Below are 27,266 nucleotides of genomic sequence, written 5' to 3'. Positions count from 1 at the left end.
CACTATCTCTCATCAACAGTGCCACGCACCCACCTGTCTTGCCTCCCTCTCTGTCCTTTCTGAAACATCAAAATCTCCACACTTGACATAACCAATCCTGTCCCTAAACCATCCAAGTCTCTGTAATGGCCACCACATCATAGCTCCAAGTACTGATCTACGCTGTAAGCTCACTTGCTTTGTCCACAATACTCCTTGCGATAAAATAGAGAAATCTCAAACCTTCAGTCTGAGCGAGTCCCTTCTCTATCACCTGCCTATCCTTCCTCACACACTGTCTCCAAGCTTTCTCTATTTGTGAGCCAACCGTCTCTTCCCCAGTCTCTTCAGTTCGGTTCCTACCCCCAACAATTCTAATTTAAACTCTCCCCAGTAGCCTTAGTAAACCTCCCTGCCAGGATATTGGTCCCGTTGGGATTCAAGTGCAACCCGTTCTTTTTGTACACGTCACACCTGCCCCAAAAGAGGTCCCAATGATCCAGAAATCTGAATCCCTGCCCCCTGCTCCAATCCCTCAGCTACGCATTTATCCTCCACCTCATTCTACTCCTATACACACTGTCATGTGGCATAGGCAGTAATCTTGAGATTACTACCTTTGAGGTCCAGAGAATATTCTTAGCTAATGATGACCTTGGATCTCAGCAGGTATCCTTTGACATTTACTGACCGGGGATGTGACAGCAGAAAGCAGTTCAGAATTTAGATCAGCAGCTGATGGACTGAGTAGATTTTTAACATCATTCAGAGATTTTCCTTCCCTCCTCAGCAACTTAAAATGAAAATCATCATGCTCAGCAGCATCTGGATTTGTATTCTGTGAGATTCTAAACACATAAACTGGCCATGGCCCTGCCTGTCCAGGTATTCCTTTCTCACTGGGCAGAGTGAGATCAGTCACATCTCTGGAGGTCCGGGCAAGCACAAAACTTTTGCCAACTGATGCATTCAAACTGTTCCCAGTGCTTTCACAGGATTCAAAGCTTTATGTAAAATGTTGTTATTAACCTCAACAGAAACATTGCTCAATACACAAGCACTGGGAGTAGATCATCTCTCTTTCTTATACCAAAATTTAATCTCTGCAGCATCTGTATCACAGTATCTCAATTAGGAAAAGTACTTTAAATTGTACTAAAATGACACTGGTGTAACACTGGCTTGAATCCAAATAACCAAGCTATCCAATCATTAGACAGCATTAGATCATTGAAGCATCTTATCCAGGATGAACCCCCAAAAGTATAACACCATAGGCTCATAATGAGTTAACTGTTAATGTCAATACCAAATAACAGCAAAATAACTCCACAATGCATGCAATTAATGATGAAAATGCCATTACCAGTAAATAAATGGGTCTAGGATGGATATGATATGAGTAACCACAAAATATAAAAGTTTGAATGTTTCTCTAAAGGGAACGAAGACAATTACTTTTACGAAAACTGAACAACACCTAGGCAAATTTAATGATCCCCAGAAGCAATCATTTATCTCACACCGGTATAAATTTAGATTGAAATTGCATTGACAAAATATTTTAAGTTATAACCAAGAAAATGAAGAAAAGAACCCATCCTTTTATCTATCTATATATTTATATATACATTTGTAAATATTAGTGCATGAAATTATTGGAATTCATTCTTGTATAATCAATCTAGTTTGCTTCACTTTGTTTACTCAGGGTAGCAAAATGGTTCTGCACCAAAGAAACAGTCCAAGCAATAACAAAAGTAAATAAATTTCCCCACAACATTCAAGGAAGAGGGGCAATCTGTCTCCTCATGCCCTTTCTCCAATTGGTGTGTGCTGGATGGCAAACTGGAAGTTATTCTCCAAGAGACCATAGCTTGCTGAGGCTTTTCGGACATCTGTATCAGTCCTACCAAATCAGGTTCTCTGAGTGTTCCACTATGTTTTTCTGCCAAGTTTCCTGTCTGTTTCTTCTCTCTCCATTTCTCTCAAGACACCTTTGATCTCGCACTCTCTGTACATAATGTTCTTATTCTGGGCATCTTATTGGCTAAAACATTGACAAGTCAAATCCTACTGGCTGGTTCAACACGTTTAATTTGTTATTCGACAGAATTTTTATGTCGAACAGAAAACTGAAATAACTGATTGAAACTGTAGATGACCAAGTGCGTAATTTAATTAAAGGAACAATTCTTTTATATAGTTTTGCATTTTGAGATCAAAAAATAAAATGCCCAACAGCACAACTGTATTAATAAAAGAAATCATTGTTTTAAAACATTGTATTACAAAAGATTTTATGATTCATTCCTAAATTATATTTTATGAACTGCTGTGGTGAACAGACTACAGACCAGCAGTTTGGAGAAAAGATACTTAGCAATCCACTCTGCTGTCTATTCCATTCGCAATTTTCTTTTGCATCTGACATTCATCCTTTCAGCCACAGTAAAAGTTTGGTGAGGTTCTTTTAAGAGATGAACAAGTTAATGATCACATTACATCAGCAAGTGGTATCAGCCAGGGGCTCATGTAGAGAGACACGTTATAGCAATAATTTATTTTAATGGTGTAGAGTGTTGGGTACAACTTCAATAACACACTCAAATTTAGGGCTAGCAACTGTGGAGATGAATATTGTTAGAAAGACTGGGGTACAATTGGCATACATCTATTAACCACTCTATGTTTTCACAATAATTCATTTACTGTGACATAAGAGACAAACATCCAAGGAATGAAACAACAGAAGGATGTTGAAACAGTATTTTTTTAAACATAAAATCTTCAACTGATGGCTTCCAGTCAAGAGTTAACGCAACAGTTTTTCCCCAGTTACAATCCATTACCAGTTGCTCTAAGCCGTAAATGCTCGGGTCAATAACTGTCACTCTCTTGCCTTGAAGCTTGCAGGGACCATGGACTGCGGCAAAGAGATGTTAAAGATTCCATTGAGACCTCTTGTAGCTGGGCCGCACAATACCTCAACACCTGACCAGGTAAGTTGTCTGGCCCCACAGCTTTGTGTGTGTTTATCCTGGCTTGGGTCCTCCTCAACTCAGCTGTGGCCTGGTAAGGTGCCTGCTCCTCAGGGGGAGGGGACTTCCCTTGATGTCACATCATTCACTCCATCAAAATGTGTACAGAAGGCATTCAGTCTATCAGGACAGGAGGCACCACTGTTGCTGTCACATGGAGTGAACTTGGAATCTGTTATGGTTTCTCTACCTCGCCACGTGTGCCACGTGTCCCTGGTGTCAGTGACTACTCTCACATTGCCCTCCCGATGAAATGGAAGAGCACCTTGGAGTCGTCTTATACCCCTGATCTGAAGGGAGTGTCTGGATCCCTAAGCAGTGCACATATTTCTGCAGTGAGCCGAGGTTCCGGGTTTGCCCAGGCAGTGTAGTGTTTAATCACCGTTACGACCTGATGCATTTTCCTATGGACCCATCTTATATATTTATCAATGTTGACGCGGTGATTGTACGTGGCTGAGTATGCTCTAGTCTGTGCTTTCAAAACAGTCTTACTGCCCTGAGGTGGCATCTTCTCGCAAGGCCCTGATCTAAACTGGCTTGATGGGTTTAACCAGTGATCTGTATGTTGGGGTTAGCAAAGTGGAGATGTGGTCTGACTATCTGAGGTGGGGGTGGGGTCAGCCATTTACACTGGCATAGATGAGGTCTAAAATATTCTGCTCCAGTGTGCTGGGGTTTCCTCCATGGTCAGGGGACGTGCTGGTAGATGCACTCATTGGCGACTGTAAACTCCCCTGGGGCTGAGTGGTTAGCTTGTGGAGAGCTGCTGGGAAAAGATGGAGAATAAACAAAAGGGTTGAGTGTAATTGAGTGCTTGATGGACAGCACAAACAGATTGGGCTGAAGGGTCTGGTTCTCTGCTGATCCATGACTCTCCAAGCTGCGCCCTAGACTGACAGGGTAATGGAGGGAGAAGTAGAAATCAGGGAATTCCAGCTGAAAGTAACAAAGATGATACAATGATGATGAAAGTCTGAAAGGTTTTGTTGAATCAAACGAGTGATGGTGTGGAGGGTGAATGAGTTACTCCCACTCAGTGTGCAGAGCTCTCACCATTGTGCATCAAATGGCTGGGTGTTCATCTCACTGCAGAGACCCGGTGAACAACGTCAGTGGGTGCGACCCTGTTATGAATTCCATTCTTCAGGTGTGATGTTAATCCATGTCCTGTGAGCTCTGTCTGGGACTGGGACTGAACCACTGGGAGATGTAAGAGGTCTTTACTCTGCATCAGCAAGCTTTCTGCACACCTCAGCCTTGTGGAGAAACTCAGGAGACTCTCTCCAAACTCAGACTACTTATTTATACTGGTGTAAGTGGGTGGAGGGAGAATCAGGTGGGGGTGGGAGTTTAGGGACATGTGAAAGGGAGCAAGTTACAGCAGAGTGAGTGTGACAAGGATCTTTAGAGAGCCCACAGTTACTGTATGAGTCCAATGGTCTCCTTACATTGGTTCAGAAAATCTCACCAAATACATGGAACTTGTGTTGCCCTTAAGGCATTTGTTTAGTTTATTATATTTTCGCTTTACTAATTCATTTGTAATCGTTTTCTAGTTAAAGTTAAGGTTGTTGAAAGTAAATTCATTGTCTGTGATATATCGCGGCATGTGATGATGTCACACCTGCTTTTGCTGCGTCCTGTGGGAAAATACCGGTTTGGAGAAACGGGAAGGAGGGGGCTTGTGTGTGCAGGGTCAGTGCGAGAAAAATTTTCTTTCTACACATTAGAAACATCATAGAAGCAACACCGTAAGTTCATAAGATAATCGATATGTTGAAGTAAAAATGCTAACGCTGATTCTGTTAAAAGTAATGATGGTTGATAAAATTTATGTTCTTTGTTATTTAAAGAGTTGCGGATAGTTTATGTTGAAGTGTATTTAAAGCAGTTGATGGCGTAGGTAGATTCTGACTGTATGTTGTACTTTAATGTAATATAGTTTGTTGTAGTTTTATTTTTGCAAGTATTTATGATGTAAATGTGATGACAAGAAGGAAACAAATACTGCATATATTTTGTATTGTTTTATCAACAGTTTTCACCGTACGTTAATGTGGAAGAGTGAACATTAAACGGTTAATGTTACTGGGATCGCGCCTCATTGACCGGTTTATACTTGGTGTTTAGTTCAGAGTTTTTACACCTGTGCGAGAACACTACAGGACTGGTGAGTTGGGAAGATGGGATTTCCTCATTAAAAGATGGGAATCTCCAGAAAGATGGTGCAGAGGTCAGAGGTTGATCAGGAATACATGTCTTAAGATGCCGAAAATCAGTTGGAGTTGCTGATATTGTTGGGTGGACTGCATAAGGGAAATTGAGGAGACTCTGAGATAGCACATGAGTGAGAGGAATAATAGAGGGCTTTGTGATGGGGGAGGGTTAGGTCGACCTCAAAGTAGGCTCAAAGATCAGCACAACATCGGGGGCCGAAGGGCTTGTACTGTTCTATGTTTAATGTGGTCAGAAATGGAGGTGAATTTGTTCTATCCCAAGACCGACATCAGTTGCATGTTTTTAGGTCAGGCTGTGAGGTGATAAATAGCTGAGGTGGGTGGACGTGAGATGTGCGGGCTGCCTGGATCCCACTCAGTGGAAGAGTGTCTGAACAGACTCTCCGGACCCAGCTGTGAACACTAGTCTGCGCTGACTGAGGAAACTTGAAATACGTCCGATTTGTCTATTCATGGGAAATGATGTAACGGCAAACATAGGCATTTCACTTGTCCTTTCCTAAGTGCCCCTGAACAGATCTCTGCATCAGATGTATGATTCAACAAATAAATAAACTGCAACTTAGCACAAAGATGTAAAGTGAATTTGTAAGATAAATAATATTATCTCTTATTTCAGAAAATATGATCAAAGAAAAATTGAACAACCCCAGTGCTCTGGCTGAGTGACCCACTGACCCTCTGGTGAGTAGTGGACATTCACAGCTCCTCTCACCCCTGAGCTGAAAACTTCTGTGATTTCAGACCTCTGTCACCGAGGGATAAATGGGTGGAAAACACAGCAGGTGCTGGCTGTTCTTATTGAAGTGGTGGTAGATGACAGAAGAATTACAAATGTTAAGGCACTTGGCAAAGAAGCAGGACTTGAATTCATGTAACTAAGGCTCAGTTCCTGTGGGAAGGTGCCACGATGCACCTTGAGACACAGCGTTATCGACTGAGGCCTGAGCCTCATTGCACTTGGGGAAGGCTCAAGGTCCTGATGGATTTTCTGGAGAATTTTATAAGGCTTTTTTCTCACTGCTTATACCTCATTTATGTTCAGTCTTTTTGGATTCCTTTATGTTGGGTAGATTGCCACAATCTTTTTATGAAGCTTCCATTTCTCTTATCCTTAAAAGGATAAGAACCCAACTGAATGTTCTTCATACAGCCCACTTTCCTTCCTTAATGTTGATACTAAAATCTTATCCAAAATTCTGGCTCGTAGAATTGAAAATATTTTACCATGTATCATTTCTGATGACCAGACTGAATTTATTAAAAATCGATACTCGCACTTGAACATTCGTCGTTTATTATATGCTATCTATTCTCCTTCTGTGTATGGGGTGTCAGGGAGAGGTAGAACCTCTGACGGAGAACACGTCATACTCTTCTGAGTAGTTTGTCTGCATTGGTCCTCACCTGACACTCAGCTCTCACCAGTGGTTCCTCGTAGCTGTTTGCAAGCAACAGCGGCCACACCCCGGGCAACGGCTTCAACTGGCCGGCAAAACCTGCTGAGGGTAGGCGATGGGCCTCAAACCCTCGGTGAGTTAAGGCTTGTCTACCTACGCATGCGAAGACTGAATTTGGCAGACTACGTGGAGGAGACCACCACTTGCCAGTCCAATGAGTAGAAAGGCGGACCCAGCAAAGCGTTGTGGAGCTCAATCAGGGCACAGAGAGAGACGTAGCACACTGTTGGCCATCCACTGCATCCTGACTTATCTCCAGCCGTCTCGACTCTGTCTTGCAACTGGATACAGATAGGTTGGGATGAGAGAGTGGGGCTGATGACTTGTGCAACTCTCCCTCACTTTAATCCAAGTCAAGCACAAGTCACGACTCCAAACCCATTCCGCTAAAAAGCTTCAAGTCCTGTGGCGATGGGCGAGTGGCGAAGCAGCAGGTGTGGATACACTGGAAGCTGTAGTCACAAACCTGTACACAGGCGGCCCAGGGCATTGGGTCGTTCTCCGCTGGAGTGAAGCAGCAGTGGAGTTCGGCAGCCCCCTGGGTGTCTGAGCAGTCCTCTTTAGGAATCGCTCTGCTCACCTCCATGGAGGAAGGGGCTAGAAAAGGTGCCTCAAACATAGCCTGCTTCATCTTACCCTGGCCAGCACACCGCGGCTAGTGGGGATCCCACTCAGTGGTTGAACTACAAAGAAGACAAAACTGAAGGTGCTCAACCTTAGCACGTGGAACGTGCGAACTCTGCTTGACATCACCAAGGCTGTCAGACCAGAAAGAAGAACAGCACTGGTCACCAAAGAACTAGCCCGCTATAACGTGGACATTGCAGCACTCAGCGAAACATGCCTAGCAGACAAGGGCCAGCTTACAGAACGTGGTGGTGGGTACATCTACTTCTGGAGCGGTCGCAGCAGCACTGAACGACGAGAGGCTGGCGTTGGATTTGCCATCTGATCCCACCTCGCTCGTAACCTTGCCAAATGTCCAGAGGGCATCAACGATCGCCTGATGACGCTTTGGCTCCCACTTGGCCATAAGAGGAGTGCAACGCTGATCAGCGCATATGCCCCAACAATTACCAACCCAGGTGACATCAAAGATAAGTTCAATGAAGAACTTGACGCCCTCATAGCAGCAGTTCCACAGTCAAAGAAGCTTATTGTCCTCGGGGACTTTAACGCCAGAGTGGGGACAGATTACCAGACCTGTGAAGGGATTCTTGGAAGACATGGTATTGGCAAGTGTAACAGCAATGGCCTGCTGCTCCTCAAGACATGCGCTATGCATGACCTTGTCATCACCAACACCCTATTCCGCCTCCCTACCCGTAACAAGACATCTTGAATACATCCACGCTCTAGGCACTGGCATCTGATTGACTATGTCATCACTAGAAAGAGGGACTTGCAAGACATGAGAGTGACAAAGGCCATGTGTGGTGCCAACTGCTGGACGGATCATCGACTCATAGTGTCTAAGTTTCAACTTCGCATCCTACCTGTGAGAAGACCCCAAGGTCAGAAGACTGCAAGGAGGCTCAATGTCTCCAAGCTGAAGAGCAGCATAATTGCAGAAGAATTTCGTGAAGACCTAGATAGCAGGCTGCTTGACAAACCCCAGAATGACAACACCAGCATTGAAGAGCAGTGGACGGCTATCAGAGATGCAGTCTACTCTACCGCTCTCGAACACCTCGGACCAGCAATCCGTAGACATCAAGACTGGTTCGATGAGAACAACGAGGAGATACAGGCACTGTTGTCAGAGAAACACCGCCTGTTCAGAGCGCACCAGAACGATCCCACATCACAAGCAGACCCATCTAGTCCATGGTGACAATTAATCTACCTGATCGCATTGATGTGCACCCAGTCCATCGGGCTCCATACCTCTCCCATCCATGTACTTATCCAAACTTCTCTTAAATATTGAAATTAACCCCAGATCCATCACTTAAGATGGCAGGTCATTCCACACTCTCGCCATCCTATGAGCAGAGAAGTTCCCCCAAACATTTCACTTTTCACCTTTAACCCATGACCTCTAGTTCTGGTCACACCCAACGTCAGTGGGAACACCCTGCTTAATTTATCTTATCTATATCCTCATAATTTTGTATACCTTTATCGAACCTCCTACGTTCCAGAGAATAACATCCTACCCTGTTTAACCCTTTCCAATAACTTAGGTCTTCACGCCCAGGCAACATCCACGTAAATTTTCTCGGTACTCCACAATTTTATTTATATCTTTCTTTAGCTTGGTGACCAAAACTGCACACAGTGCTCCAGATTAGTCCTCACCAACATCTCAAACAATTTGAACATCCCATCTCCTGTACTCAATACGTTGATTTATGAAGGCCAGTGTCCCAAAAGCTTCCTTTACGACCCTACCTACCTCTGAACCTGGTTTCAAGGTATTATAGGTCTGTATTCCCAGAGAACTCTGCATTATCACACACCTCAGTGCCCTACAGAACACCTGGTTGTTTCTCCCAAAATGCAACACCTGACACTTGTCTGCATTAAATTTCATTTGCCATTTTCTGCCTATTTCACCAGCTGGCCCATACCCTGCTACAAGCTATGATAGTCTTTCTCAGTGTTCACAAGGGTGAACCAATCTTGGTGTATCTGCAAAATTGCCAATGCAGTTAACTACATTATCATCCGTACCATTTATATAGATGACAAATAACAATGGACACCTCACCAATACAAGCAGATCACCTCTAGTCACAGGCATCTAGTCAGAGAGTCAACCATCTACAACAACTCTCTGGATTGTCCCACACAGCCAATCCCTAATCCAATTTACTGATTTACCTTGAATACCAGGTGATTGAACATTCTTGACCAACCTCCCAGGCAGGACATTGCCAAAGTACAGATAGACAACATCCACTGCCTTGCTTTCATCTGCTTTCCTGGTAAGTTCCTCAAAAAACTCTATAAGATTGGTCAGACATTACTTCCCACACACAAAACCATGATGACTATCCTTAATCAGTTCCTGTGCATCCGAATACCTGTATATTTGGTCATTTAGAATAGCTTCGAATAATGTTCCCACTGATGTCAGGCTCACAGGCTGATAATTGCCTGATTTATTCTTAGCACCTTTCTAAAACAATGGAACAACATTAGCCATCCTCAGTCCTCTGGCACCTCACCTGTGGCTAAAGATGTTAAATATATCTACCGCCCCTTCAATTACTGCACCAGTCTCTGACAGGTCCAAGGGAATGCATTGTCAGGCTCTGGTGATTTATCCACCGTAATTTGTTCAGGACGCCAAACACCAACTGCTGTGTAAACTTTTCAGGGTCCATGGCCTCGCTGCTACATTGCTTCATATCTATGGATTCTGTGTCAATGTCCCAAGTAAATACAGATGTACACAATTCACTTGAGGTCTCCTCCATCTCTTTTGGCTCCACTCATATGTTATCACTCTGATTGTTCCATGCTGTCTTTTTTCTCTTAATATCCAGTATTTGAAGAAGCCCTTAGGATTCAGGCTCAAAGGGCCGAATGGCCTACTCCTGCACCTATTTTTCTATGTTTCTATGATTCTCCTTCACCACATGTCTTCTTTTTGCCCTGCTGATTTCCTTGTCAAGTGTTCTCTTGCATGCCTTACACTCTTCAAGCGCCTCATTCGTTCTTGCCTGCCTGCATTTGCTATGCACCTCCTTCCTTTTCTTAGCAAGGGCCTCAATACCTTTCAAAAACCATGGTTCCCTAAACCTGTTACCCATGCCTTTTATACTGATAGGAACGTACAAGTTGTGTACTCTCAAATTTGACTTTTGATAATTTCCCACTTATCAAGTACACCTTTACCAAAAAATCACCTTGCCCAAACCACACTTGTAGATCCTTTCTGTGTTGATGTTACAGACATAAAATGCTTCCTTGAGAGGTTTACCAACCAACAGATTCTTCAGTGATGGTCCATACTGCTTCCCACTCAGAATTTCCATTAAATCACCCCGAGACCAGTAGAAATACCTCAGTATCTCGGGGTGAATTGACATGTGCTGGCAAAAGGTGATGGATATTGTGGACAATAAGGAAAGGGACGGACTGTACTCATTCCTGCACTCCTGGGGCACCAGATGGTATAAGTCACATTTTGGCTTTGCTCCAGTCACTTTTCAATCTTTTTTTACCACCCTTTCACAATTTATATTAAAGTGTTTATAATACTTTTATGTGCTTAAACTTTGATTATTAGTCGCTGGAAATGGAGATCAGAGGGTAAAAGGCATCAGCCAAAGATAAGGGAGCCGGTAATGGAAACAGAAGGAGAGATGGTGATCCTAAACAGCCTAGGCAGTCTCCACTCACTTTGGAGGCTATGTCAAAGCTCCTGGATGATAAACTTGATAAAAAATTTCATACCTTGGAAGTAGCGTTAAAGGAGATTGAAGGTAGAATGGGAGCACTCAAGCGTGAGACTGAAAAACAACAGCAGCAAATCTCTGAACTCGATGAAGCTGAAAGACGAAGGGATCATAGACTGGACTTGTTGGAACAGAAATTAACTTCGACCATTCAAACATTGGAACAGTATAAAGTCAAGATTATTGACCTGGAAAGTCGTAGTCGTAGACAGAATTTGCAAATAATAGGACTCCGTGAAGATGTTGAGAGCGGTGACCTTAGTAAATACTTTTCTCAATTTTTAATGGACGTGTTCAGCTCTGAAGATTTTTCTCCTCCCCCTATACTCGTTCACGCCCATCGGGCTCTAAGAGTTAAACCCCCTAAGGAGATTAAGCCTCGACACGTCATACTCCGATTCCACTATGTGCATACTAAGAAGCATTTAATTTGAATTGCCCATCAAAAAGGGGTTATTCAACATGGGGATCTTAAGTTTCATTTAGTGGAAGATTATAGTCCTGAGGTAATGCGAGAAAGATCGCTTTTTAAGCCAGTGATGTCTGACCTCTATCAAAGTTCCAACCAGCTCTGCTATTTCCGGCTCGCCTAAGGGTGGTTCTGCCTGATAAATCACGCAAAATGGCTTTAATCCATGGACAAAGCTCATCAATTCCTTGAGGATCAATATTCGATCTGAGCTGTTTAATAAATTTACTTTTTTCATGTCTGTACTCATTTGGTTTATAAGTTAATATCCAATTTATAGATCCAGACTTTTAAAGCTTGAAGAATTTTGCCCTTGGTTTGATAATATTTGTATTTTTTTGAGTACAGATGTTTATCAAGTTTTTCTGTTCAAATTTCTTTTTTCCCTTTATTATTTTATTTTATTATTTCCAAATGTTCGCTTTTGAAAATAATTAAGAATGTGATTTTGTGGTTGACTGTTGCTTCCCTGAAATATTAATAAGATTGTACTCTGCTTCTTTTTCCAAGATCTCCCCTTTCAAAATGTTTTGCAAAAGGCTGAGTTTCTTTTAACATCTGTTTGGGCTTTCATATGGCATTCTTCTCTCAATGTTTTGGCTAGGTGGTGGTACTTGCCTTCAAGAGAAATGGGGGTAGGGCAATATTTAGATAGTTTTATGGCTGTCTATTTGCCAGTTTTTGAGCTTTTGTAGGTAGGGGTGGGGCTATTTTTAGTTTAGTTTTTTCCATCTGGGCTGATCTGAAACTACAAATATGTCTGAATTGTCATAACTTCCAGTTCCTCTTTAAACATTTTCCCTCTTCCTGATTCATGAGTTTCCTATGCAGCAAGGTAAACCCTTTACATACAATATGGTTTATTCAAGTAAAATGGATAATATTATTAACTTTGTTTCATGGAATACGAATGGTCTCAATCATCCGATTAAATGGAAGAAGATTTTTAAAGTTTTTCAGAGATTGAGTGTTCAGATTATCTTTGCTCAGGAGACTCATGTGAGGAAGAAGGATAATCAGCTTTTTATTAGGTTTTGAAAAGGTCAACATTTTCACTCCAACGTACAGGCTAAGATGAAAGACGTTTCTATCTGTATAGATTCTTCAATTTCATTTGTTCACTGTGATACAATCTCAGACCCAAATGGTAGATTTCTGTTAATTACTGATTTGCTTTATAATCAAAAAGTTGTCATGGTTAATATCTATGCACCCAATACCAACTACCCTGAATTGTTTAAGCATTTATTTGTATTTCTTCCTATTTTAAATGAATATATGTTGATAATGGGTGGAGATTTTAATTGTTGCCAGAACCTCTTGATAGACAGATCTATGTCCAATCTGCTATTTTTATTAATTCTTTTTTAGTTGACTCCAGAATTTTAGAGATTTGGGGGTTTTTTTATCCTCATGATAAAGAGTTTTATTTCTTTTCTCATGTATATCATAATTACTCTAGAATTGATTACTGTTTCATCGACTCACGATTAGTTCTGTTTGTTACTGCCTGTGTGTATGATCCAATCGCTGTCTCTGATCATGCGCCCTTGAAAGTATCAATCAAATTAACTGATGTAACTTTTAGTACTAGGCAATGGCGTTCAATTCTACTCTCCTTCAGAACTTAATTTGTTAATTTTATTAAAGAACAGATTGCCTTTCTCTTTTCAACTAACTTTATAGAAAAAATTTTCAGTGGGATATTATGGGATTCTTTTAAAGTATATAGCAGTGGGCAAATTATTTCATATTCTGCTGGATTGAAAAAATGAATTAATCATGAAATACATATGTTGGTTAATAAGATTAAAGAAACTGATATTTTAAAATGCTGCTGCTCCTATTCTGGATCTTTATAAAAAAGAGAGTTGAACTTCAGATGCAACATGGACTGTTATTAACATCCCCGATTGAAAATCCATTACTTAAAACAGAGGGTAAATTTTGTATACATGGTGACAAATAGTGTAAATTATTGGCCAGACAACTGAAAGCTGCTTCGGCTAAATGTCAGATTATTAAAGTTCATAAATGGGATGATATTTTGACAGTTGACCATGATGAAATTAAGAAATCTTTTCAAGAATTCTATACCTCTTTATACCAATCAGAATTTTCTGACGATTCCACCATTATGCAGGATTTTTTAAGGAAATAGAATATTCTGAAATTACCACATAATAAATGTTTAGCATTAGATGCACACATCACGAAAGAAGAAATAAAGAAAGCAAATTCTTTGATTAAATAAAGAAAGCAAATTATTTGATGAATTCTTGTAAAGCACCTGGTGCGGATGGGTATACAGTAGAATTTTTTAAGTCTTTTTCAAATCTATTTTCTCCTTGGTTATGTAGAATTTTTAAGGATGCCTTATTTGTAAGTGAATTACCACAATCCTCTTATGAAGCATCTATTTCTTTAATTCCAAAAAAAGATAAAGTCCCACTGAATGTGCATTGAGGTAGTAGATAGGGCTGTCTTTTAAGCCCTTTACTATTTGATATTGTGTTGAAGTCTTTGGCAATCACTCTTCATGATTCATCCAATATATTTGGCATTATTTGTGGGAATGGGATGCATAAGATATCAGTACATGCAGATGACCTGGTACCATATATCTCTAATCAGAGAAATCCATCCCTGCAGTCATATCACTACTTGCTCAATTCAGTAGTTTTTCTGGTTATAAATTGAATCTTAATAAGAGTGAGCTTTTCCCATTAAATATGCAAGTTTCAATCTATGCACAATCACCATTTAGACTGTTTGCTGAGTATTTTACTTATTTGGGCATTAAAATTGCTACAAAACATAAGGGTCTATTTAAATTTAACTTTTTACCCCTAATTGATCATGTTAAGCAGTTGTTTACAAAATGGTCCCCATTGCCCTTATCATTGATTGGTCGAATTAATGCTGTTAAGATGATTATTTTACATAAATTTCTTATCTATTTCAGAAGGTACCAATTTTCATTTCCAAATGCTTTTTTGATGTTATTAATTCTAAAATTTCTTCATATATAGCAGAATAAAAATCCTAGGTTAAGTAAGAAATATTTACCAAAATCAAACAAGGATGGCGGTTTGGCAATGCCGGACTTTAGATTCTATTATTGGGCAATTAATATTCGATATCTAATATTCTGGACACAAGATTTGGATGGAATTCAACGTCCATGATGAGTGAACCTCGAGTGCAAGTCTGTACAGGAGTTCTGATTGGTTTCTATTTTAAAGGCTTCACTTCCCTTTGTACTTACAAAACTGAATAAGCAAATGACTAATCCAATAATTAAACACACAATAGAAATATGTTTTCAATGTTGTAAATTTTTTAGTTTGAATAAATTTATCCTATCAAGTCCTATTATATCCAATTTTTCTTCCAACCATCCAGAACTAATCAAGGTTTTTTTATATGGAAAACAAAGGGAATAACATGTTTTCATGATTTATTCATGATTAATTCTCTCATGTCTTTTGAACAGTTGTCTAATAAATATAATTTCCCTAAATCACCTTTTTTTCAGATTTTTACAGATTAGAACATTTTTGTATGTTATTTTACTTACTTTTCCGATATCACATCAAATTGAAATTACAGGAAAAAATAGGTTTAAACCCCTATCAGAAGAGTTTAATAACAATTATTTATGATTTAAGTAAGAAAATACATCCAGATACAACTGATAAAATTAAGAATGAATGGAAAAGAGAACTTCAGGAATCTTTACCTATAGAGAAATGGGAAAAAAATCTCCAATTAGTTAACACTTCTTCAATGTGTGCTAGAACACGCTTTGATACAATTTAAGGTGGTTCATAGGGCCCATATGTCTAAGAATAAGTTAGCTTGTTTTTATTGCCATATAAATCCTGTCTGTGACAGATGTAATTCTGAGGTAGCTTCCTTGACACATATGTTTTGGTCTTGTCCTCTTTTGGAAAAATATTGGGAAGACACTTTTGATATTATTTCAGCAGTTTTGCATATTGATTTACAACCTCATCCTATTACTGTAATTTTTGGATTACCAGTGATGGATTCTGGTCATTAATCCCCTTCAGCTTGCCATTTGATTGCATTTGATACATTAATGGCCAGAAGATCCATTTTATTTAAATGGATAGATACTAATCCCCCTACTGCAATTTCAATGGTTTTCCCAAACTATAACATGTTTGAACTTAGAAAGAAATTAGGAGTGGTACTTTGGTTAAATTTGAAGAAACTTGGAGGCCATTTATTCAACATTTTCATATGATGTAAACTGACCTTTTCCGAATCCTTTCCAATAAATTTTTGTTTGTGTATAAAGGAGCCGGGTTGATGACAAGTAATGATTTTAACTGATGAAACATGGCAGCCCAGTCTTTGTTTTGTTTTGGGGGTTTTTCTTTTTCTAGTGTAGGGGGATTTTTCCTTTTTTTTGCTCGTTTTTGTAAAAATTCTTTTGAATCTTTTTCATGGTCAGTTATTAGGAGACTGGGAGGCTCAAATTACATATGTTATTCAGAGTCTGTGTCTGTATACATTAACCTTTATTAATGTAATCCCCATCTCTTTATATCATTATCATTGATATGTATATCAATTTGAAACTCAATTAAAAAAGGTTGAGAAAGTACTCGTTACTGCGAGTGACCAATGCCACAATACTGGTACAAGTTATGGCAGTGCAGTTGTGTTACGCACAATAAAAACTGGCCGTCTGCAGAAAATTGAACTCGATGGTACACAAAACTTTACTGAAAGGAACGGTTTATAAAAAATTTAAAATGACAGTTTCATTCACTTATTTTTAAATATTTTTTTCAAAGTTTCTTCGACAAAACAGCACAAGATATATTGAGCATTTGGGCAAGCTAAGAAGCAGAGACACTGATACTGATTAAATGTTGTTCATTTTTGACTTGTTACAGAATCAGAATGTTACTCATCAGGAATTCAATCTGTATTCCTCTTTACATGAATGGAAAACACCTGTGCCTGGTTCTGATCTGTGTCTGCGGCAATGAAATGTTTGATGCTCTCAGCTATTTGTTGGATGGCCTGAGATGTCATTTAAAGTATCAGTATTTAGTCATTGGATTTGTATAATTTTCATAACATACACTTTCACTATGTTGATGTCATTGGGTGTCTCTGAGTTGCACTGAGCCCTGAGCAGAGATTTCAAACTCAGCAGCAGAAAGTTCACTTTTTAAAGCATGATAGGCAATTCCTTATTGTCAGCAAATGTAGATGAAGAGCAGGTGGAGTGGTTCAAAGTTTCAGCATTCATAAAGCGGCCCTTCTCTCTGAGTTGGCACAGAGTGATCAACCTGCCCCAGAGACAAAAGGATGAGTTACTCTCCTGTTGTATTCTTTATTCTACATTATATCATGTCTACATAATGAACCCACAGTCCTGTATTACACCATATCTACGGAGAGAAGTGTCCTATTGCCTATTGCATCAACTGTGCTGAATTTTCATGCCATGTATAACATGCAGCCTGTTTTTGGATCCCTTGTCAGTATTACACATGGGCCATGTAACAAACTCCCTTGTTCATTAGAGATGTCAGAGGAGGATGGCCAGACTGGTTCCAGCTGACAGAAAGGCGACAGTAGCTCAACTAAATAGATAGATAGATAGATAGATAGATAGATAGATAGATAGATAGATACTTTATTCATCCCCATGGGGAAATTCAACTTTTTTCCAATGTCCCATACACTTGTTGTAGCAAAACTAATTACATACAATACTTAACTCAGTAAAAAATATGATATGCATCTAAATCACTATCTCAAAAAGCATTAATAATAGCTTTTAAAAAGTTCTTAAGTCCTGGCAGTTGAATTGTAAAGCCTAATGGCATTGGGGAGTATTGACCTCTTCATCCTGTCTGAGGAGCATTGCATCGATAGTAACCTGTCGCTGAAACTGCTTCTCTGTCTCTGGATGGTGCTATGTAGAGGATGTTCAGAGTTATCCATAATTGACCGTAGCCTACTCAGCGCCCTTCGCTCAGCTACCGATGTTAAACTCTCCAGTACTTTGCCCACGACAGAGCCCGCCTTCCTTACCAGCTTATTAAGACATGAGGCGTCCCTCTTCTTAATGCTTCCTCCCCAACACGCCACCACAAAGAAGAGGGCGCTCTCCACAACTGACCTATAGAACATCTTCAGCATCTCACTACAGACATTGAATGACGCCAACCTTCTTAGGAAGTACAGTCGACTCTGTGCCTTCCTGCACAAGGCATCTGTGTTGGCAGTCCAGTCTAGCTTCTCGTCTAACTGTACTCCCAGATACTTGTAGGTCTTAACCTGCTCCACACATTCTCCATTAATGATCACTGGCTCCATATGAGGCCTAGATCTCCTAAAGTCCACCACCATCTCCTTGGTCTTGGTGATATTGAGACGCAGGTAGTTTGAGTTGCACCATATCACAAAGTCCTGTATCAGTTTCCTATACTCTTCCTCCTGTCCATTCCTGACACACCCCACTATGGCCGTGTCATCAGCGAACTTCTGCACATGGCAGGACTCCGAGTTATATTGGAAGTCTGATGTGTACAGGGTGAACAGGACCAGAGAGAGTACGGTTCCCTGCGGCGCCCCTGTGCTGCTGACCACCGTGTCAGACCTACAGTCTCCCAACCGCACATACTGAGGTCTATCTGTCAAGTAGTCCACTATCCAATCCACCATGTAAATACCCGTTACAACAGTGGTGTACCCCATAAATTCTCTCCGGAAAACATCATAAGTGACTCATTGCAATTGCTATCTCCCCGCAACTTGTAGCCTCTCTACATGAGCTCAGGGTTGATTTAGTAATGCTGTCTGACACAGGGTGCATTGTGGACCTTTCTACAATAACTGACCTAGAGATACATGGGTTCAAGTTCTGTTTCTTTGTAAACTGTATAAACTTTATACACATCTGTAATTCTTCTGTAATCTAACACCATTTCAATGAGAACAGCAAACATCTGCTGTGTTTTCCACCCATTTATCCCTCGGTGACGGAGGATTGAAATCACAAAAGTGTTCAGCTCAGGGGTGAGAGGAGCTGTGAATGTCCACTATTCACCAAAGGGTTAGTGGGTCACTCAGCCAGAGCAGCAAACTTATGACCATTTCCCTTAACCATGTTGTCTGAAATAGGAAATAAAGTTATCTATTTGGCAAATTCTTGCAACTGAGCATTGTGGTTTCCAGAGTAACAAATCTATTTATCAAATTTAATCCTACACTGCTATCAGGATATAGATTTCCAATGAAAATCTCAGGTTTCATTCTGCAGTTACATGTCTTTACATAAAACATCAGCTTACACAACGTAGAAGACAGAATATTACAGCACAGCACAGAAGGTGTGCCGATCTTTTAATCAACTTTAAGTTCAATTTAACCTTTCCCTCCTGCATTGACCTCCATGTTTCTACCATCCATGTACCTTACTGAGAGTTTCTTAAATTTCCTCTATGTATCTGCGTCTTCCACCACCCATGATAGAGTATTCCATGCACCCACCACTCTAAAATATTACCTTTGATTTTCCCCTCAATACTTTCCCCCAATGACCTTAAAATTATGCCCCCTAGAGTTAGCCATTATCGCCCTGGGCAGAGGTCCCTGGCTATTAACATCTATGCCTTTTATTATCCTGTGCAACTTTATGAAGTGACTTCACATCTTCTGTCAGTCCATAGAGAAAAGCCCCATCTCGCTCAACCTTCCCTCATAAGACATGCTTTTTAATCCAAGCAGAATCGTGACGAATCTCCCTTGCATCCTCTTGAAAGCTTCCATGTCCTTCCTACAATGAGGTGACCTGAACTGAACACAATATTCCAAATGTGGTCTAACCAGGGTTTAATAGGGTAGTAACATTACGCCGTGGGTCTTGAACTCAGTCCTCCAATCAAAGATGTCCAACACACTATACACCTTGGATTACCCTGAACCTGCTGCAGGGACTGAAGCCGTATGGACAACTGTGTGTTCGACACAATTCCCTCCCCTGCCCCACCCTGCTTCATCTTCCCCATCAGTACATTGTTCTGCCCCTTTGTCTCTCCAGCGTCAGGTTAAAAACGTCAATGTTACCCGTTGTTGTAGATGCTGCTCCCAGAGTAGAGCCGGGGAAGTGGTGGGAGGGGAACCTCACCCGTCACTGGCAGCACAGGGAGAGACAGAAGGAGATGTGAACACTTACCCAGTTCTCGCATGTTGAGCTCCCTCAGGGCAGGGTCCAGCTCACGCATAGCCTCCTCTGGAATAAATACAACAAGATATAACATATCTTGAGCTCTCCGAGTTATGATTTTCCAGGCACGTTGTGTAACATTCCCATTGGGCGGAGAATGGACAATGCGCTGGTGTGTAATGAGTGACCGTATCACAAGAGGTGACTTTAAAAGCCGGCTTACAGGACAGACATAGCTTATACCAGGAAGAGAGCAAAAAGACACAAAGTCCCTGCTGGTCTGACATCTAATAAATGAACCAGTTTAAGACTTTTTTGTAAACTTTACTTATCTGAGGTACGTGTTTGTGATTTTGCTGCAAGTAAGTTTTTGCTGCCCTTGTGCATCCATGTATTTGTGCATATGACAATATGGACAAGTACTTGTGCTCGATCCTGTGGAACAGGATCAAAGTTTTTGATGACATTTCAATATCCAGCACCAGCAAAGTGTCAGTGATCACGGGGTCAGCAGCTAAAGAGAGTTTTTTTGCTTATATCTATCTTCCACAAATTGTGTGTCCACTTCTTCCGTCCCACCCGCTGAACTGTGGAGTCCAGATTACCCAGGTCCTTTGTTAGAAGTGACTGTTCTGATCTCTAGCCTCTAAAACTCAGAGAGTGGAGGAAGTTCAATAACTCCCTCAGGTTTCAGAAAAGACAGGACCAATCCTTCTGCTCCCTGCTCTCTGCCCCACTGTCGGGCTGTGTCCTCCCTCTCCATCCGCCTGTCAGTCACCTCCCAAGGAATTTCACCCCTTCTGTCAATTCCACCGGAAATGGAAACATTACCGTGACGGAGGAGACTCTCCTCATTCCCACCACAATGAAAGCAGCAAATAATTTGTCTGATGAACACCTTGTGCTCTCCGGATGTTATGGAGACTTTTGGATTGGTCAAGGACTCTGATCATCTCAATGTTTAATGAAGTTGTGATTTACTGGGAGAATTGAGCGCCTGGTTCACCTAAACACGGTCAGCATTGCTGAACACACTGAGGTTGGAGCAGAGGTGTCGTCCTTCTTCACTGCCCTCGGAGAGTGGCAGCAGAGACCCTGACCATGATGGGAGATCCAGTTACATTCTGTAATCTGCCTTGCCATGGCCAATCTCTGAGGTCTCAGTACTGTGCTGGGGTTTGGTTGAGACCAGACTGCACAGGAAGAGAAAATTCGCATTGAAGTCACTCACCTGCCCCAGCAGAATGGAGGGCAACCAGAGACAACACGACCCCCAGCCCAAAAAGAGAGACCATCTTCATAATTGCAGCTGCAATGTCGAGTGTTGAGCTCTCATTCCTCCTGCACTTTAAATACCCTCTCAGAGGGTATCGCATCTCAGAGGAGGTGCACCCACTATCACCTCCTCCACACACACACACACACACACACACACACACACACACACACACACACACACACACACACACACACACACACACACACACACACACACACACACACACACACACACCTGTTTCCTAGAATATAGAACATAGAACAGAATAGTACAGCACAGTACAGGCCCTTCAGCCCACAATGTTGTGCTGACCCTCAAACCCTGCCTCACATATAACCCCCCACCTTAAATTCCTCCATATACCTGTCTAGTAGTCTCTTAAACTTCACTTGTGTGTCTGCTCCACCACTGACTCAGGCAGTGCATTCCACACACCAACCACTCTCTGAGTGAAAAACCTTCCTCTAATATCCCCCTTGAACTTCCCTCCCCTTAACTTAAATTCATGCCCTCTTTTACTGAGCAGTGGTGCCCTGGGGAAGAGGCACTGGCTGTCCACTCTGTCTATTCCTCTTAATATCTCATACATCTCTATCATGTTTCCTCTCTCCAAAGAGTAAAGCCCTAGCTCCCTTAATCTCTGATCATAATCCATACTCTCTAAACCAGGCAGCATCCTGGTAAATCTCCTCTGTACCCTTTCCAATGCTTTCACATCCTTCCTATACTGAGGCGACTAGAACTGGACACAGTACTCCAAGTGTGGCCTAACTAGAGTTTTCTAGAGCTGCATCATTACATCACGTCTCTTAAACTCTATCCCTCGACTTATGAAAGCTAACACCCCATAAGCTTTCTTAACTACCCTATCTACCTGTGAGGCAACTTTCAGGGATCTGTGGACATGTACACCCAGATCCCTCTGCTCCTCCACACTACCAAGTATCCTGCCATTTACTTTGTACTCTGCCTTGGAGTTTGTTCTTTCAAATTGTACGACCTCACACTTCTCTGGGTTGAACGCCATCTGCCACTGCTCAACCCACTTCTGCATCCTATCAATGCCTCTCTGCAATCTTCGACAATCCTCTACACTATCTAAAACACCACCAACCTTTGTGTCATCTGCAAATTTGCCAACCCACCCTTCTACCCCCTATCCAGGTCATTAATAAAAATCACGAAAAGTAGAGGTCCCAGAACAGATTCTTCTGGGACACCACTAGTCACAACTTTCCAATCTGAATGTACTCCCTTCACCACAACCCTCTGCCTTCTGCAGGCAAGCCAATTCTGAATCCACCTGGCCAAACTGCCCTGAATCCCATGCCTTCTGACTTTCTGAATAAGTCTACCATGTGGAACATTGTCAAATGCCTTACTAAACTCCATGTAGATCACATCCACTGCACTACCCTCATCTATATGCCTGGTCACCTCCTCAAAGAATTCTATCAGGCTTGTTAGGCACGATCTGCCCTTCACAAAGCCATGCTGACTGTCCCTGATCAGACCATGATTCTCTAAATGCCCATAGATCCTATCTCTAAGAATCTTTTCCAACAGCTTTCCCACCACAGACGTAAGGCTCACTGGTCTGTAATTACCTGGACTATCCTTACTACCTTTTTTGAACAAGGGGACAACATTTGCCTTCCTCCAATCCTCCGGTACCATTCCTGTAGACAACAAGGACATAAAGATCCTAGCCAGAGGCTCAGCAATCTCTTCCCTCACCTCGTGGAGCAGCCTGGGTAATATTCCATCAGGCCCCAGGGACTTATCCGTCCTAATGTATTTTAACAACTCCAACACCTCCTCTCCCTTAATATCAACATGCTCCAGAACATCAACCTCACTCATATTGTCCTCACCGTCATCAAGTTCCCTCTCATTGGTGAATACCGAACAGAATTATTCATTGAGGACCTTGCTCAATTTCACAGCCTCCAGGCACATCTTCCCACTTTTATCTCTAATCGGTCCTACCTTTACTCCTGTCATAATTGAAGAATGCCTTGCGGTTTTCCTTTACCCTACTCGCCAAGGCCTTCTCATGCCCCCTTCTTGCTCTTCTCAGCCCCTTCTTCTTTCCTGCTACCTTATATTTCTCAATAGACCCATCTGATCCTTGATTCCTAAACCTCATGCCTTCTTCCAACTGACGAGATTTTCCACTTCACTTGTCACCCATGGTTCCTTCATCTTACCATTCTTTATCTTCTGCACGGGGACAAATTTATCCCTAACATCCTGCAAAAGATCCTTAAACATCGAACACATGTCCATAGTACATTTCCCTGCGAAAACATCATCCCAATTCACACCCGCAAGTTCCAGCCGTATAGCCTCATAATTTGCCCTTCCCCAATTAAAAATTTTCCTGTCCTCTCTGATTCTATCCTTTTCCATGATAATGCTAAAGGCCTGGGAGCGGTGGTCCCTGTCCCCCAGATGCTCACCCACTGACAGATCTGTGACCTGACCCGGTTTGTTACCTAATACTAGATCTAGTATGGCATTCCCCCTAGTCGGCCTATCAACATTCTGTGACAGGAATCCATCCTGGACACACTTAACAAACTCTGCCCCATCTAAACCCTTGGAACTAAACAAGTGCCAATCAATATTAGGGTAGTTAAAGTCGCCCATGATAACAACCCTGTTATTTTTGCACCTTTCCAAAATCTGCCTCCCAATCTGCTCCTCAAAATCTCTGCTGCTACCAGGAGGCCTATAGAATACCCCCAGTAGAGTAACTGCTCCCTTCCTGTTCCTGACTTCTACCCATACTGACTCAAAAGAGGATCCTGCTACATTACCCACCCTTTCTGCAGCTGTAATAGTATCCCTGACTAGTAATGCCACCCCTCCTCCCCTTTTTCCCCCTCTCTATCCCGTATAAAGCACTGAATTCCAGGAATATTGAGAATCCATTCCTGACTTGGTGCCAGCCAAGTCTCTGTAATGACCACTACATCATAATTCCATGTATGTATCCAAACTCTCAGTTCTTCACCTTTGTTCCTGATGCTTCTTGCATTGAAGTACACACACTTTAGCCCTTCTACCTTACTACCTTTACACCCTTTGTTCTGCTTCTTTTTCATCAAAGCCTCTCTATATGTTACATCTGGCTTTACTCCATGCACTTCTTTCACTGCTCTATCGCTCTGGGTCCCATCCCCCTTGCAAATTAGTTTAAACCCTCCCATTATCTTTGTCCATTGTCACGAGAGTAATCATCAGGTTGCCAATCAGGTTCCAGGTAACAACCAATCAAGATAATGTCAGACCTCAGCTCCAAAACCACATAACGTTAAAGCTTTTGTTGTTCCATTCCTTGACTTCATGATCAACTGACCCCAGTCGTAAAGGATAGACACCAAGCACACTGGTGCCACACAAGGCTGAGATCTCAGCCCTCCATTCTACTCCCTGCAGTCCAAATCTGTTCAATCTCCATCTAGAAGTTTACAGATGATGCCATCCTAGTGGTCATATCTCAAATAACAGTGATTCGTTCAGGAAAGATGTAGTGAGCTTAGTAGCATCGAGTTGTATCCATGTCAGGCAAAAAAAAAAGAGCAGGTCATAGACTTCAGGAAGGAGAGAGGTGCACAAGTTACTGTCTACATCAGCAATGTTGAGGTTGCGAGCTTCAAATTCCTAGGAGTGAACATCAATCATAGTCTGTCCAAGTCCAGCCCCATTGATGCCACAGACAAGAGAGCTCACCAATGCCTCTATTCTTCAAGGGGTTAAAGAAGTTCAGCATGTCTCTGTCAAGCCTTACCAATTCCTATCGAGGCATCACAGAAAGTGTCATCTGGTTCGGATATGGCTCAAGTACGGAGTGAGAGACACTGGAGCGGGTCAATAGTTCACAGACTTTAATGTAAACAGTGTTAAAGTGAAAAGAAAACAATAAACGCCAGGCCAAACACGGCCGTTAACGAAAACACTCAAATGGAAAACGAAGCCTACACTGCGGCTGAAAAGAACAACTAAATATTAAAGAAATACCACTAGTCTTCAGTCAGTTGACTCGACAGTCCAATTTCTCAGGCAGGGCCGGATGCAAAAAACAACGGGACTGTGTCCAAGTCTCGACAAATATTACGACGGAATGAGTAGAATTACATACTATCACAATGAAATAATAATTAGCTGACATGTGCATATTCAGGAGTGCATTTGCCAAATCTGCTGCGCTGCCGAATCCGTGGTTGTGACAGAAAGCTTTCTATCTGGATGCAACATGCTCTACAGAGAGCTGTGGACACAGCTCATCCCGTCATGGAAACAGTTTCTCCTCCATAGACTGTGTCGACACTCCTTGCTCCCTCAGTAAAGCAGACAACATAATCAAACACCCCACTCACCTGGGGCACCAGCCTCAAGGACATCTATGACTATATGGTTATAAGACTAATAAATGATGGTTTCACGCATGAGGTGAAATTATAGTAGTTCGTCTGACATTGAAACCACCTTTTGCATTTTTTTCCTTTTCCTTCCCAATATTTCTCACTTTTCCCCACTCATTTTCAGGTTCACACTTCCCCACAGATTTTCTCCATCCACCCCTGTTCCATATCTGGAACCAGCTGTACTCTTGGCCACCCTGTTTTTCCTGCCCCAATCCTATTCCTGCCATCATAAACTGTTTTTTGTACTTAAGGAATGCAGTTTCCCAATTCAGAGCCAATGACCTAACCCCCATATTTCAGGAAGAATCTGCGTACCCTGTGTGAAGAACTCCCTCTTTTCCCTAGTGTGTGATCCAGTGGGACCAACTATCAGCAACTCTGCTTCCTCCCACACACCTAGTCTGCCCACATTCACACTGCAGCAGGCCACACAGAAACTCAACACCATGTATGATCTGAGACCAGTCTTCAAATCCCAGTGATCAGAACTGCAGATGCTGGAAATAGTCAGCAGTTCAGGAGGTTTCTGGGGCCTGAGACAGTCTTTATGTTTCTGCTTTATAACCTCTTCCTAGATCTTCAAACACCAGATCCCTTCTACATCTAACATAACTGACTTTCAACTGACATCATTTCTATTTGCATTTCAACATCAGAAAAGTTTATTCCTGCTTGATCCCTGTGCTTTCAACTCGAGGGTCCCATCCTCCTGTTGAGGAAATCCTGATTTGGTGACTCTTATGCTGCATATTTTCCAGTATCTTCTTATCACATTGAAGGACACCATTTCCCCATTGACAATGGCCATCTATCAAAGGGAACTCATTTCATCCATTCTGCTCTCACCCACACTCTTTCACATGTCCATCAATTCCCCCCAGTTCTCCCCCACCCACGTACACCTGGGCTAATTTAAAGGAACAATCAACCTCCCAGCCTGTATGTCTATGGGGAGGAAAACTGAAGACCCTGGGGAGAACCACAATCACAGGGAGACAGTGCAAACCCCACCCATGGATCAAGATCAAACCTATCTCTTTAGAGTTGTGAGTCAGAAGAACTAAGGTCAGTCACTGTGCCCATCAGCTTCCTGTTGGACTACATACATTTAGTTAAGATTTTAGTCTCCTGGTATCAGCTCCTGGCTAGATTCACCCACTCTGCCTCCACAGCCACTGACAGTTTTCACTTCCACAACATCCCTCAAGAAAAAATTCTGACCTATGATCGAACCTCTGCCCATTCCTCACACCTCTCCATCTCCCTCCTTTAGTAATAACCCTGAAACAACCTTTCTCACCCACCCTGCTTCTTCACTTGTGATGGATATTCAGTTTCCAAGTCCCATGAGGCTAAGGTTATTGCTAACCTCAGCTTTCTCAGAAATTCGCATAAACATTCCAAAAGGTCAGAGTTGTTTTTGATAAAGTTAAATTTCTCACCAGTATACCTTATTCAGGCTTTTGTTGTAAATAATTAAACAATCAAGTCTTGTAGGCTCATGCTAAATCAACATCAGACAATGGAGTTATGCTAATTGTCCTGAACCAGTCTAGGCAACACTAGCTGAGTTATTTCTATCATTGTGATTGACTTAAGGAAGCGTATAGGCCAGGTTGATTTTATATACTTAACAAATCAAATGTGGTCTCAGGTACAGTTGATCAATAAATAGTGGGATATTTTTTGTACTTAGAGAGTTAGCCTCACAGCATTAACTCTGGGTGTCTGGGGT

At 41.8% G+C, this 27,266-nt stretch overlaps 1 long non-coding RNA gene across 1 annotated transcript in view; it reads right to left on the bottom strand.

The window, feature by feature from the left end:
* The window catches only part of LOC140730997 (uncharacterized), a 566,791-nt gene extending 545,660 nt beyond the window's left edge, over window positions 1-21,131 (bottom strand). The window contains exon 1 of the long non-coding RNA XR_012099714.1: window positions 21,051-21,131. This is a non-coding gene — a long non-coding RNA (uncharacterized lncRNA). The remainder of the gene's footprint in view (window positions 1-21,050) is intronic.
* Between the last annotated feature and the right edge of the window lie 6,135 nt (window positions 21,132-27,266).

Source organism: Hemitrygon akajei, chromosome 7 (genome assembly GCF_048418815.1).
Source record: "Hemitrygon akajei chromosome 7, sHemAka1.3, whole genome shotgun sequence".
Lineage (NCBI taxonomy): Eukaryota > Metazoa > Chordata > Chondrichthyes > Myliobatiformes > Dasyatidae > Hemitrygon > Hemitrygon akajei.
The sequence above is the reverse complement of the archived record's forward strand: the minus strand, read 5'-3'. Positions and strand labels throughout refer to the sequence as shown.